This window comes from Bison bison, unplaced genomic scaffold (genome assembly GCF_000754665.1).
Source record: "Bison bison bison isolate TAMUID 2011002044 unplaced genomic scaffold, Bison_UMD1.0 scf7180017864384, whole genome shotgun sequence".
Classification (NCBI taxonomy): Eukaryota; Metazoa; Chordata; class Mammalia; order Artiodactyla; family Bovidae; genus Bison; species Bison bison.
The window spans coordinates 16,945,040-16,955,922 of record NW_011494956.1 but is presented as its reverse complement, the minus strand read 5'-3'; the positions used below and the strand labels follow the sequence as shown (position 1 = coordinate 16,955,922).

Sequence of the window (10,883 nt, the reverse complement as noted above, 5' to 3'; positions counted from 1 at the left end):
AGTGCTCCGAGCGGTCAAATCCGACGGCCCGGCCCGGCTCAGCTCAGCTCGGCGGCAGAGGTGTGCTCTCGGCTGAGGCGCCGACGCTCTGGCGGCTCAGCCCCAGCGCGCAGCCCCAGGGTCGGCCCGCGCCGGAGGCGGCTGCTATGCCAGGAATGTGAGAGTTTCAGGTTCCCCCTCGGGATCAAAGCGAACCACAAATAACCTCGTAGCGCGCCGCCCTCCTCCGCTCTCCGCCTCCTCCAGCTCCCTCCTCCCCGCCCCCGCCTTCCTCCGGGAAGGCGGCGCTGTGGACCTGGCCGTCCCGGCCTCCTGGACTCTCTGCGCCCCTCCCCGGCCAGCGACCCCCACTCTCCTTAGGAGCTGCTGGAATCCATCTAGGCCCCTTACCGCCCTCAGCCCCGTACCCAGACTTCCTCTCACTCCTCCAGCTCCATCGGCTGGTTGACACCGAGAATATACGTGGCATGCCCTCGAGAGAGACCCTGGGTGTTGCTGCTGGACGTGGTTGGGGGTGAGAGGGGCTGTGTGTGTGTTGTACAGTGAGGGAAGACTGGAAAGATGTCCATATCTGCCCAATCCAGACCGTGCCCCAAGCGAAGAGACGACTCTTGCTTCCAGCCGGGAGCCTCGCTGGTTGTCGCCGGCGGCAACCTTTGAATTGCACTTTTATTGTTTACAAACACCTTCGCCTGCCCTTTTCGGAACTGTCTCCACAGGAAGTGTGAATCTGGGATGGAAAAATCTTCCGGCTAATTTGACCCACTTTACCAGCTGAATCACCCGCCGCCAGGCGATGTGTCCAGCTCTTCCCAAAGAAGGTAGTAAGGGGCACCCCTTTACGGAGAGGGCAGGGTGTGCCAGCACCCGCTTACCGCTTGGTCATTCCGCCAGCCCTTCCAGTCATCCTCCCAGGGATTTTTTTTTTTTTTAATCATCCCTGTCTTATAAATGAGGAAACCAAGGCTCAGAGAGACTAATTAGCTTGCCAAGGGTCACACAGAGAGGAAGTGATGAAGCCAGGTAACCAGTGGGCGGCTGGGCTTCTCATTCCCAAAACTTTTCCGTGGCCACCAGAATCCAGGTTACCTCGGTGGACAGGGAGCTCTCCTCTCTCCATCTGCTCTTTCTCTTTTTTGATGTCTTCGTTTCCCTCCACACCCCTGTCAGCCAGGGGCCCTCTCTTAGGTCCACTGTTGTTGCTCTTGCTCTTCCTCTTCTGGATGGAATTCTGTCCTCTGACCCTTCCTCCCCAGCCTTTGGCACTAGGCTGGTTCATCTGCACCGGTGGAAACCCCTTCTTCAGAAAGCCTGCTCTGCCAGACCCTCTCCACCTGCAGGCACTTCCCCAGCTCTGTGTGCCATTCCTGGGCCCTGACCACACTGGGTCTCTCAACACCTCTATGTGTAAAGCCCAGGCCCCTGTCCACCCTGAGAATCAGGGCTGACTTTCACCCCCAGCCAGGTCCTCTCTACGTCCTCTCACTGTGGAGTTTGCAATTGCCAGATCCACTGGAGGGGACTGGAACAAGAAAACTTGAGAAGTTCAAAGAGCTATTTGCTAGCCAGGGACATTGTTAATTTTTAATAAAACTCTCCCCCCAAATGTGTGTGTGTGTGTGTGATTTACTTGGAAGCCAAATATTGTATCTCAAACACAAGAGTACCTTGTTTTAATGTGCTATGCTTTATTGCACTTCACAGATTCTGCATTTTTCGCAAATTGAAGGTTTGTGGTAACCTTTCATTGTACCATTTTTTTCCGGCAGCATTTGCTCACATTGTGTCTGTGGGTAATTCCAGCAATAGTTCAACTTTTATTATGTTTGTTATGGTAATGTGTGATTTTTGGTATTGCTATTGCAAAAAGATTATGACTTGCTGAAGGCTCAGATGATGAACAATACAGTGTTCTTTAATTAAGGTTTGTACATTGTTCAGTCCAGTTCGGTTCAGTTGCTCAGTCATGTCCGACTCTTTGCGACCTCATGGGCTGCAGCACGCCTGTCTTCCCTGTTTATCACCAACTCCCGGAGCTTGCTCAAACTCACGTCCATCGAGTTGGTGATGCCATCCAACCATCTTTTCCTTTGTCGTCCCCTTCTCCAACTGCCTTCACAATCTTTCCCAGCATCAGGGTCTTTTCCAGTCATTCAGTTCTTCGCATCAGGTGGCAAAGTATTGGAGTTTCAGCTTCAGCATCAGTCCTTCCAATGAATATTCAGGACTGATTTCCTTTAGGATGAACTGGTTGAATCTCCTTGCTGTCCTAAGGATTGTCAAGAGTCTTCTCCAACACCACAGTTCAAAAGCATCAACTGTTCGGTGCTCAGCTTTCTTTATAGTCCAACTCTCACATCCATACATGACAACTAGAAAAACTATAGCTTTGACTAGACGGACCTTTGTTGGCAAAGTAATATCTCTGCTTTTTAATATGCTGTCTAGGTTTGTCATAACTTTTCTTCCAAGGAGCAAGCGTCTTTAAATCATGGCTGCAGACACCAATGCAGTGATTTTGGAGCCCAAGAAAATAAAGTCTCTCACTGTTTCCATTGTTTCGTCATCAATTTGCCATGAAGTGATGGGACTGGATGCCATGATCTTAATTTTTTGAATGTTGAGTTGTAAGCCAGCGTTTTCATTGTTAATTTAGACAATGCTATTGCAACACAGCAGGCAGCAGTATCGTGGAAACATAACTTTTACCTGCTCTGGGAAACCAAAGAATTTGTTTTATTGCAGTATTCACTTTACTGTGGTGGTCTAGAATGGAACCTGCAGTATTTTCAAGGTATTCCTGAAGTGACTGGCTGAGAAAAATGAAAGAGTATGTTATTTGTACCGAGTTAGGAGATATTTGACCATCCAAGGACCACTTCACCAAGAGGAGCTGTGGCCCACGTGCTACTGTCCTAACTGGATACACTAGGTGTGAATTTTAGAAATGAAAAGAAAGAAAAAAGAGGTCCCCAGGTGGCCTCTTACCCTGTGGACAGCATTCTTCTTGGGAACACTTGGTGGAGGTGTGAGAGTGGGTGTGGGCACGTGCACTCTGGTTACAAAATCAGGGAAAAGGTTGCATAGATCAGTTCTGTGTTTCAGGAGCATTTGGGCTGACTGGACAAAAAGCTTTGCAAACGTTCTTGAAATGGTTGCAGAAAGGGTCTGCTCAAGGTGCCTGGAGTTGGGAGGTACATCTTGGATTGAGCAAGCCCACAGTAGCCCCAAAAGGGACCTCTTGACTGCTTACCTCTGTGTTCCTGAAACAGGATCTGAAGAGGGCTCCCAAAACCTGGATGGGAAATTTACACACATTTTTCTTCTTGTTTTGGCCTTCTCTTTGCATGGGAAGGATGGAGGGCAGGGCCTCCCAGGCAGGACAGGGCAAAGAGCAGGGGCCTCAGTGGAGCCTGCCTGAGCTGGCAGCCACATCTGGCTCTGCAGGATGGTTGGGTAAGAGGGTCATCACAGCTCAGATATGCTGGAGGCAGGTGTGCACAGATGGGTACTAGGCTGGCTGGCCAGCTAACACACAGCAAGGAAAGAGAGGGTCGCCTGGGAAGTCAGTGCTTTCTAACCCCCAGCTTTGTCCCTCTCTGTCCACACTGACCTCTCTCCCTTCACCCCTCTTCCTGCAGGCAATGATTGTCCCCAGGTGACAGTGTGGCGGGCTTGGCCCAGAATCCTGCAAAGAAAAGATGCAGAGGTGACCCAGTTCTCAGAGTGAGCCAGGCTTGATGCCTTTGCTCTGGAGAGTGCGGCTCCCAGAGGTGTGGCTGGCTCTCAGGTGTGTACATAGCTTAGGTGAACACACCCTCATCCGTACAGAGCCTGGGCCTGGGCTCGGGCCTGAGTCTGTGCGTGTGATATGGACTCAGTCTGGCCCTGCAGCGGTGCTGCACTGCACCCCACAGAAAAAAATAAAGGCAAGTTCTGAGTTAGACTCTAGCAGCCTGGGTCTCCCATTGAGCTGAGAAGGGAATGGTCCCCTTTCTTCCCAAATGGTTGATTGGTGGAGGAGGGGCACCAACATCAAAACAAGACCTCTAGTGGTGAAATCCTCCCTTCTGGACACTTCCTTTGACAGGTTATGGGGCGCAAGATGCCCACCAGAATCTGGAGCAGGGAACAAATTCCCAAGAAGAGCATGGACACTGGGATGGAAGTTCCCATTTCTACTTCCGAGAGTTAAGCTGGGGGCCTTCTTCTCTTTGTCTTTTGCAAGTCACCGTGGTCTACTTTCTGATCCATGCTCCACCCTCCCCCACCCCAGGTTTCCCTCCAACTCTCTCCTTTCCCCACCACCCCTCCTTCTACTTCAGGCATCAGGCCCAAATCTCCATCAGGCACCAGTTGCTTCACTTGGTCCGTGTCTTTGTTGTTTTATTTTTTTTAAATTAAATCCGGCATTAAATTAAATGCCATGCATGGCATGCAGGATCTTAGTCTCCAACCAGGGATCAAACACACGCCCCTTCCAATGGAAGCATGGAGTCTTAACCATTGGACTGCTGGGGGAGTGCTGGAACAGTTTTGAAATTAGACCCCACAATGATTGAGGTAAGAGGGTGTAGTCCTAAAAATTGAAGAAGCCCCGACTTTCCAAATTACACACACCCTTGAGCCCCTGACCTCCCTCCGTGTCCCTTGGCTTTGGAAGCTCCTGCAGGCCCAGGGCTGAGATGACTCCTGTGGGCAGTGAAGGCCCACTGAGAGGGGAACTTTGAACCCCGCCTCCATGTACTCCCCCTGCTTGGGGGTCTATAACTGCCCAGAACCTCCACCAGTGCCACCCTATTATTGTGAATAAATAGTAAACTGCAGGAGTCTACTCCTCAGTGTATTCTTATCTGGGCAGCCCTTAGGCTGAGGGAGGTGATGGGGTGGAGGTCTCAGAACTGGTGTATTTGAAGGAGGGCAGATCATTTTGAAATGTCAGCTTCACCCCAGACACATGCAGAGTTACCTAGTTCTGAGTAGGTACTGATTTGGTAGACGCTCACCACTGGTTGGAAAGACCCTCTTGGTCAGAGGCCACAGGCAATGGGAGGAGGCCCCAGGATTTGCAAGTTTCCTTGTAGAAAAGAGCCCTGGCAGGTTTCTGTGTCTGCTGGGGCAGGGCCAGTGTGATGGAAGGGTGCCCCCTAGTGAGCCTCATCCCTGGCTGCTGGGGACAGCTCTGCCCAGGGCTCCCAAGGTGGACCTGGGGTCCCAGAGGGTCAGTGGGGATGTTGGGGATAAAACCTTGGGGACAAGGTTTTATCCCCGGGACATGTACCTCCCAGGCCCCTCTAAGAAAGAATTAATGGCTCCAGTTGTGCTTCTGAGCTTTCCTTCCATTTCAGCCTCTCCTGTTGCTTTTCCATATCTTTAATACAATAATATCATTGACATTGGGAAAATACCTTTTATTTATTCACCCATTCACTCTTCTATTTATCTCTTTTGTCTTATATTTCATGCATTCATTCAACAAATATTGTCCGAGCACCTGCTCTAAGCCAAGCCCCCTGAATCGAAGGGCCTCCATCCTTGCAGAGCTCATGGGTCACTGGAGGCAGGGGAGAAAGAGGCCAGTACATTGCAGAGAAGAGAGTTCTGGAGGAGAGGATCTGGGCACGAGGAGGAAGTCAGGCAGCTTTCCACAAGGAGGTGCTTCTCACACTGAATGCTGAAGGCCAGGATGGCCTGCGAGGTCTTGTCCAGCCCGGCATCTGGAGAACCTTCACTAGAAGCAAAGACTCCCTGGTTCACCAAAACAAGCAGGAGGAGTTAAGCCCTTTATGGGTGGTTTTTGACTCCCAGCCACCCATATGTCCCTGCCCAGGAGTGATCCTGGGAGGGAGGGACAACAAAGGGACATGAGAAAACTTTGGCCGGGGGACTACCTATGTTCACTATCTTGATTATGGTGTGCGTATACCCATGTTTATCAAAGTGGTCCTTTTATTTACTTGTTTTTAAATACTTTGTTATTTTATTATTTTTGGTGGTGCTGAGTCTTTGTTGCTACACGTGGGCTTCCTCTAGTTGTGGAGAGCAGGGGCTTCTCTTGTTGCAGAACATAGGCTCCAGATGTACAGGCTTCAGTAGCCGCAGCACATGAGCTTGGGAGTTGTGGCTCCCAGGCTCTAGAGCGCAGGCTCAGTAGTTATGGCACCTGGGCTTAGTTCCTCCACTGCATGTGGAATCTTCCCGGACCAGGGAACAAACCCTGGTCCCCTGCATTGGCAGGTGGATTATTATCCCCTGTACCACCAGGCAAGTCAAGTATACCTCCATAAAAAAGAAAAAAATTTCAGAAGTCAAATAGTAGTACAATGGAAGAAGCAGTGCCCTCTTGTACTTTTCCCCACCGAATTTCATTCCCAAGAGACAACCACTTTCAAGTCTTCTAGATTTTCTGAATTTACACCTAAATTTCTAAAAAAATCTATTTCAGGGTGTTTCTGTTTTAAGTGCTGCTTATCTACTTTCTACCACTTCTTTCTCACCACGTACACACACAGACACGCTTCTCTCTTTCATCCTCCACATGGTGACATGACATTTTGGTCAAATTACTATCCAGTGTTTATGTTATTGTGGCTAAGTAAACATTGTTAATAGCTGAATCGTCTACTGTTCCATGATTACAGTTTCTTGCTTATACAACTCTTGTTTTCCTTGGAGTTAAATACTGGCTTATTTTTTCATTTTCTTGGCATACTATATATTTGTGCCCAAATGGATAAACAGAACCCTCCTCAAGTGACGATAGACCCATAGGTGTTCTATCGGGTCCGTTTGGCCTTGGTGACATCCCTCCTGGAGAGCTGGGGTGGGCTGCTCTCTAGTCCCACTTTCATCCTGAGATCCCCTTTCGTCTTCATTGCGGCTCTCCACTCACTTCTCATTTGTTTGGTTCCTTGTTTTCTGGATTTCTTGTCTTCATCTTCTGGTAGCTTCCTACAAATGGGACTGTTGGGAGGCAAATTTTTTTTTAAGCATTTTCTGTCTCAAACGGTCTCTGTTCTGCCATCATATACTACTGATGGTTGGTTGGGTATAAATTCTAGGTTAGAAATGCTTTATCCTGTGCTTTTTGACAATGGTGCTTCATTTTCCCCTTGCTTCCAGTGTTGTTATTGAGAAAAATGATGTGATTCTGAGTACTGATCTCTGGATAGAAACTTTTTTCTCTCTGGAAGCTTCTAGCATTTTCTCAGCATGCCTGATGTCCTGATGTTTTGCAGGGATGTTTTTCTTCTTTGTGCTTGCCTTTGATGGGCCCATCACTCTGACACCTCAAGTAACTAAGCCCTGGGAAATTTTCTCAAATGATTTTGTTGTTATTTTCCTCCAGTTTCCTCTTTTGGGGGAACTCCAGTTATTTAAATATTAGAACTTTCAAAATGCTTCTCTAATTTTTAAATTCTTTTTTCCTATTGCCTTCATTTTTTTGGGAAATTTCCACCCCTTTATATTTCAGCCCTTCTATATTTGTGCTGTCATTTCTAATTTTCAAGAGCTGTTCCTTATCCCGTGTTCCCTTTCACAACATCATCCTCTCGTTACAAGAATTAACCATCTTCTCTTCTCCCTCTGGAAGTGGTGATTATAATGAAAATTGTTTTTCTTTTTCCCATCTCCACATCATCTCTGTTTCCTTGGAGTTTTTCTTCTTCTTCCTTTTTTTTTTTTCTGTTTGTTTGTTTTGGTCTCTTTTTTTGTAGTTAATGTTTCCCTCAAATGACTCTGAATCTTGGCTGTCCAGTCCTATTTAAGAGGGAGGCATTTAACAGCTGAAGGAAACCCCATGTGGATGCAGAGCTGGTTTCTTGGCAGGTCTCAGATCAAGGATGGGATACGATTCTGGCCCTGATGTGGGGGCCCTCAAAGTATCAGAATATGTAGGTCAGTTCCTTTGAACCAGTCAGTTTCCTAGAGAAGGATCCTCTGAATTTCCTGCCTGGAGGCTGGCTGCCTGGCTGCCTGTGTTTTGAGAGCAGAACAAAGAAAGAGGGGCTGGGGAGTTGGGGTAGCCAGACTCCTGGGCTATGGAAGCCTTTGGTGTCTCCATCTGGTGGCAAGGATGGGGCAGGGAAGAGGTACTGAGGAAGGTGCAGCTCTCTTCTCATGGTAAAGGAGAGGGATCTCCTTTCACAAGACCTTCATCCCACCTGCCTGGTTTCTGCCTCCTCCGGCCCCTGTCTTGGAGATACTGGAGGCTCCATTTGCTAAGACTGAGTCTCCACTGAGCTTGCTTCTTTCCCTCCCTGAACACTCAACAGTGGGGAGAAAGCTAAAATCTCATCTATCTGCTTTCCATTCCAGAATCTTGTTGACATCATTCTCTTGCTCTCTGCTCCAGCTTTCTTTCACTGAGAGCTTAGGCTTTTCCCTTTCAGGTGTTTTTTCTGTCCAGGAGGTAGGGCCTGGGGTAGAGCCAGGGTGAAGGTGCTGGTCTCTCCTTCTTCTCAGTTTGGCTGGACTGGGTCTCTTCTTGGTTTTTCTCATAGAGATGGTTCATTCCAGGCCATGTTGGGACTGGTGTGTGCACTTGGGGTAGGAAGCTGGCAAGCTCAGGGTTGTTGAGCTGGTTCTACAACTTCAAGGCTTGCTTTCCCTGCTGTGGGCTGTATATCCCTGTACATCCGCCCAGGATAAGCTGGGGTGGGAGTGCTTCTGTGAGGTGAGTTCTCCCCTTGACACACGGGGCTCTGCTACTCAGGCCCGGCAGGTCTACAGCCACGACCTTGGACTGGAAGACTCAAGGCTTGGAGTTTCAGAGTTGCAGCTCTGGGAGATGGATGATCCTCCTTCAGACACCACTTCTTCCCAAACCCAGGTCTCTGGGCGCAGGCTGGCCTGGAGCTGTCCTTGCTCTCGGCCTGGCCCCTCTCCTCTTGGTGTAGTCATGGGAGAGGGTGGAGGACACTGCCACTCCCAGGCCCATCTTCACTGCCTCAAGAGGGCAAAGTCTCTGCTCTTACAGTCCTGTTGGAAAGGTTCTATTGTTTCACTGGGTAGGGGATGGAGAATCACTTGGGAAACACCACAATATCTGGCTTATTTCATGCAAGAGGCTCTCAGGGTGTGCTGTGTGGGTGCTGACCCTTGGGGTGCTCCGCGAGCTGTCAAATGTGCCAGAGAGACTCCATAAACATCCTTCCTTCATAGAGATACACAGTGGCATCACCCGTGTGGAGTCTGAGAAACCTCTGCAGGAAAGAAACTATATATCTTTGTTTAAGGCCCCCACATGACTTCCCTGGTGGCTCAGACGGTAAAGTGTCTGTCTACAATGCCAGAGACCCTGGTTCGATCCCTGGGTCGGGAGGATCCCCAGGAGAAGGAAATGGCAGCCCACTCCAGTACTATTGCCTAGAAAATCCCATGGACAGAGGAGCCTGGTAGGCTACAGTCCGTGGGGTCGCAAAAAGTCAGACACGACTGAGCGACTCCACTTTCCACTTTTTAAGGCCCCCATATAGGTGAGGACAGGCTGAAAGAAATTAGACTGGCCTGAAAAGATACCATGCAGTGGAGAACTGGAACATCCACTCTATCATCCTGGTGGGAAATGAGATGGTGCCGGAGTTGGAGACAGTGAAGAATGTAGCCATATTGAGGCTAGTTCTTGGCTACACTCTGTTGGAAGCCTGGTGGGTCTTGGCTTTCCGGCACGCTTTTTTCAGACCCTTTTGGAAGATCCCTCCCCAAAGCAGCTAGATCCAAATGGCTGGTGCTGGAAGAAAAAGGGAATCTGGCCCCAGGACAAAGAAGTCATTTTGGAGAGGTGAATGGAGAGTGTTTTCTCTGAGGGAAGCAGAGACAGAAGGACATCAGCTGTGGGGAGGAGATGGCAGGAAAATGGAGAGGCAGGGCCCTGGGTCGGGCAGATCAGTTATTGTTTCTGGACAAAATCATACCAGGATTATCAGTAAGATGTAATATAAAGCATACAAGAACATGTATAACATATAGCAAACTTAAACCATTTTGATGTATGTCTTGTCACGTGCTCGCAATCAGTTGCATCTAGTTCTTTGCTACTTTTTGGACTATAGCCCATCAGGCTCCTCTGTCCATAGGATTTTTCAGGCAAGAATGCGAAGTGGGTTGCCATTGCCTTCTCTAAGGCATCTTTCTGACCCAGGGATTGAAGCCATGTCTTCTGTGCCTCCTGCATTGGCAGGCAGATTCTTTACCACTGTTTGACCTGGGAAGGATAGTTTCCAGTTTGGGGTTATTATAAATAAAGCTGCTATGCATACTCAGATACAAGTCTTTTATGGACACACACTTTTATTTCCCTTGGGTGAGTAGCTAAAAATGAAATTGCTGGGTGTGTGGAAAGCATGTGTTTAACTTAATAAGATACCACCATAGTCTTCCAATGTGCTGAAGCATTTTACATTCCCACCACAAATGTATGAGATGTCCAGTTATTCCACATCTGTCTGCAGTTGGTACTATCAGCCTTTAAAATTTTACTCATTCTAGTGGCTTCATAATGTTGTCTCATCGTAATTTTAGTTTGCAACACTCTGATGAACAGTGATGTTGAATATCTTTTCATACGCTTATTTGCCATCATACGTCTTTTATGAAGTGTCTGTTCAAATGTTTGGCCTGATTAAAAATTGTTTTTCTTTTTATTGAATTTTAAGAGTTCTTTATTCTGCATACAATTTTTTTTATGAAAGATATATTTTGCTAATATTTTCTCCCAGTCTGTGGCTTGACTTTCCTTTTGAGTTGGAGATGGACCACAAACTCTCTGGGTGACCTTGGACAAGTGACTTAACTTCCCTAAGTCTCGGTTTCCTCATATGTTAAATAAGAATAAAAATGGTACTTAACCATAGATTCATTATGAGAATTCATTCATAATA

The 10,883-nt window shown here is 48.1% G+C and overlaps 1 protein-coding gene across 1 annotated transcript in view; it reads right to left on the bottom strand.

Annotated features, from left to right (window-relative positions):
• Positions 1–224, bottom strand: part of AMOTL2 (angiomotin like 2) — an 18,116-nt gene extending 17,892 nt beyond the window's left edge. The window contains exon 1 of the mRNA XM_010858279.1: positions 206–224. The gene's annotated coding sequence lies outside the window, so the exon portion shown is untranslated. The remainder of the gene's footprint in view (positions 1–205) is intronic.
• Positions 225–10,883: the final 10,659 nt, after the last annotated feature.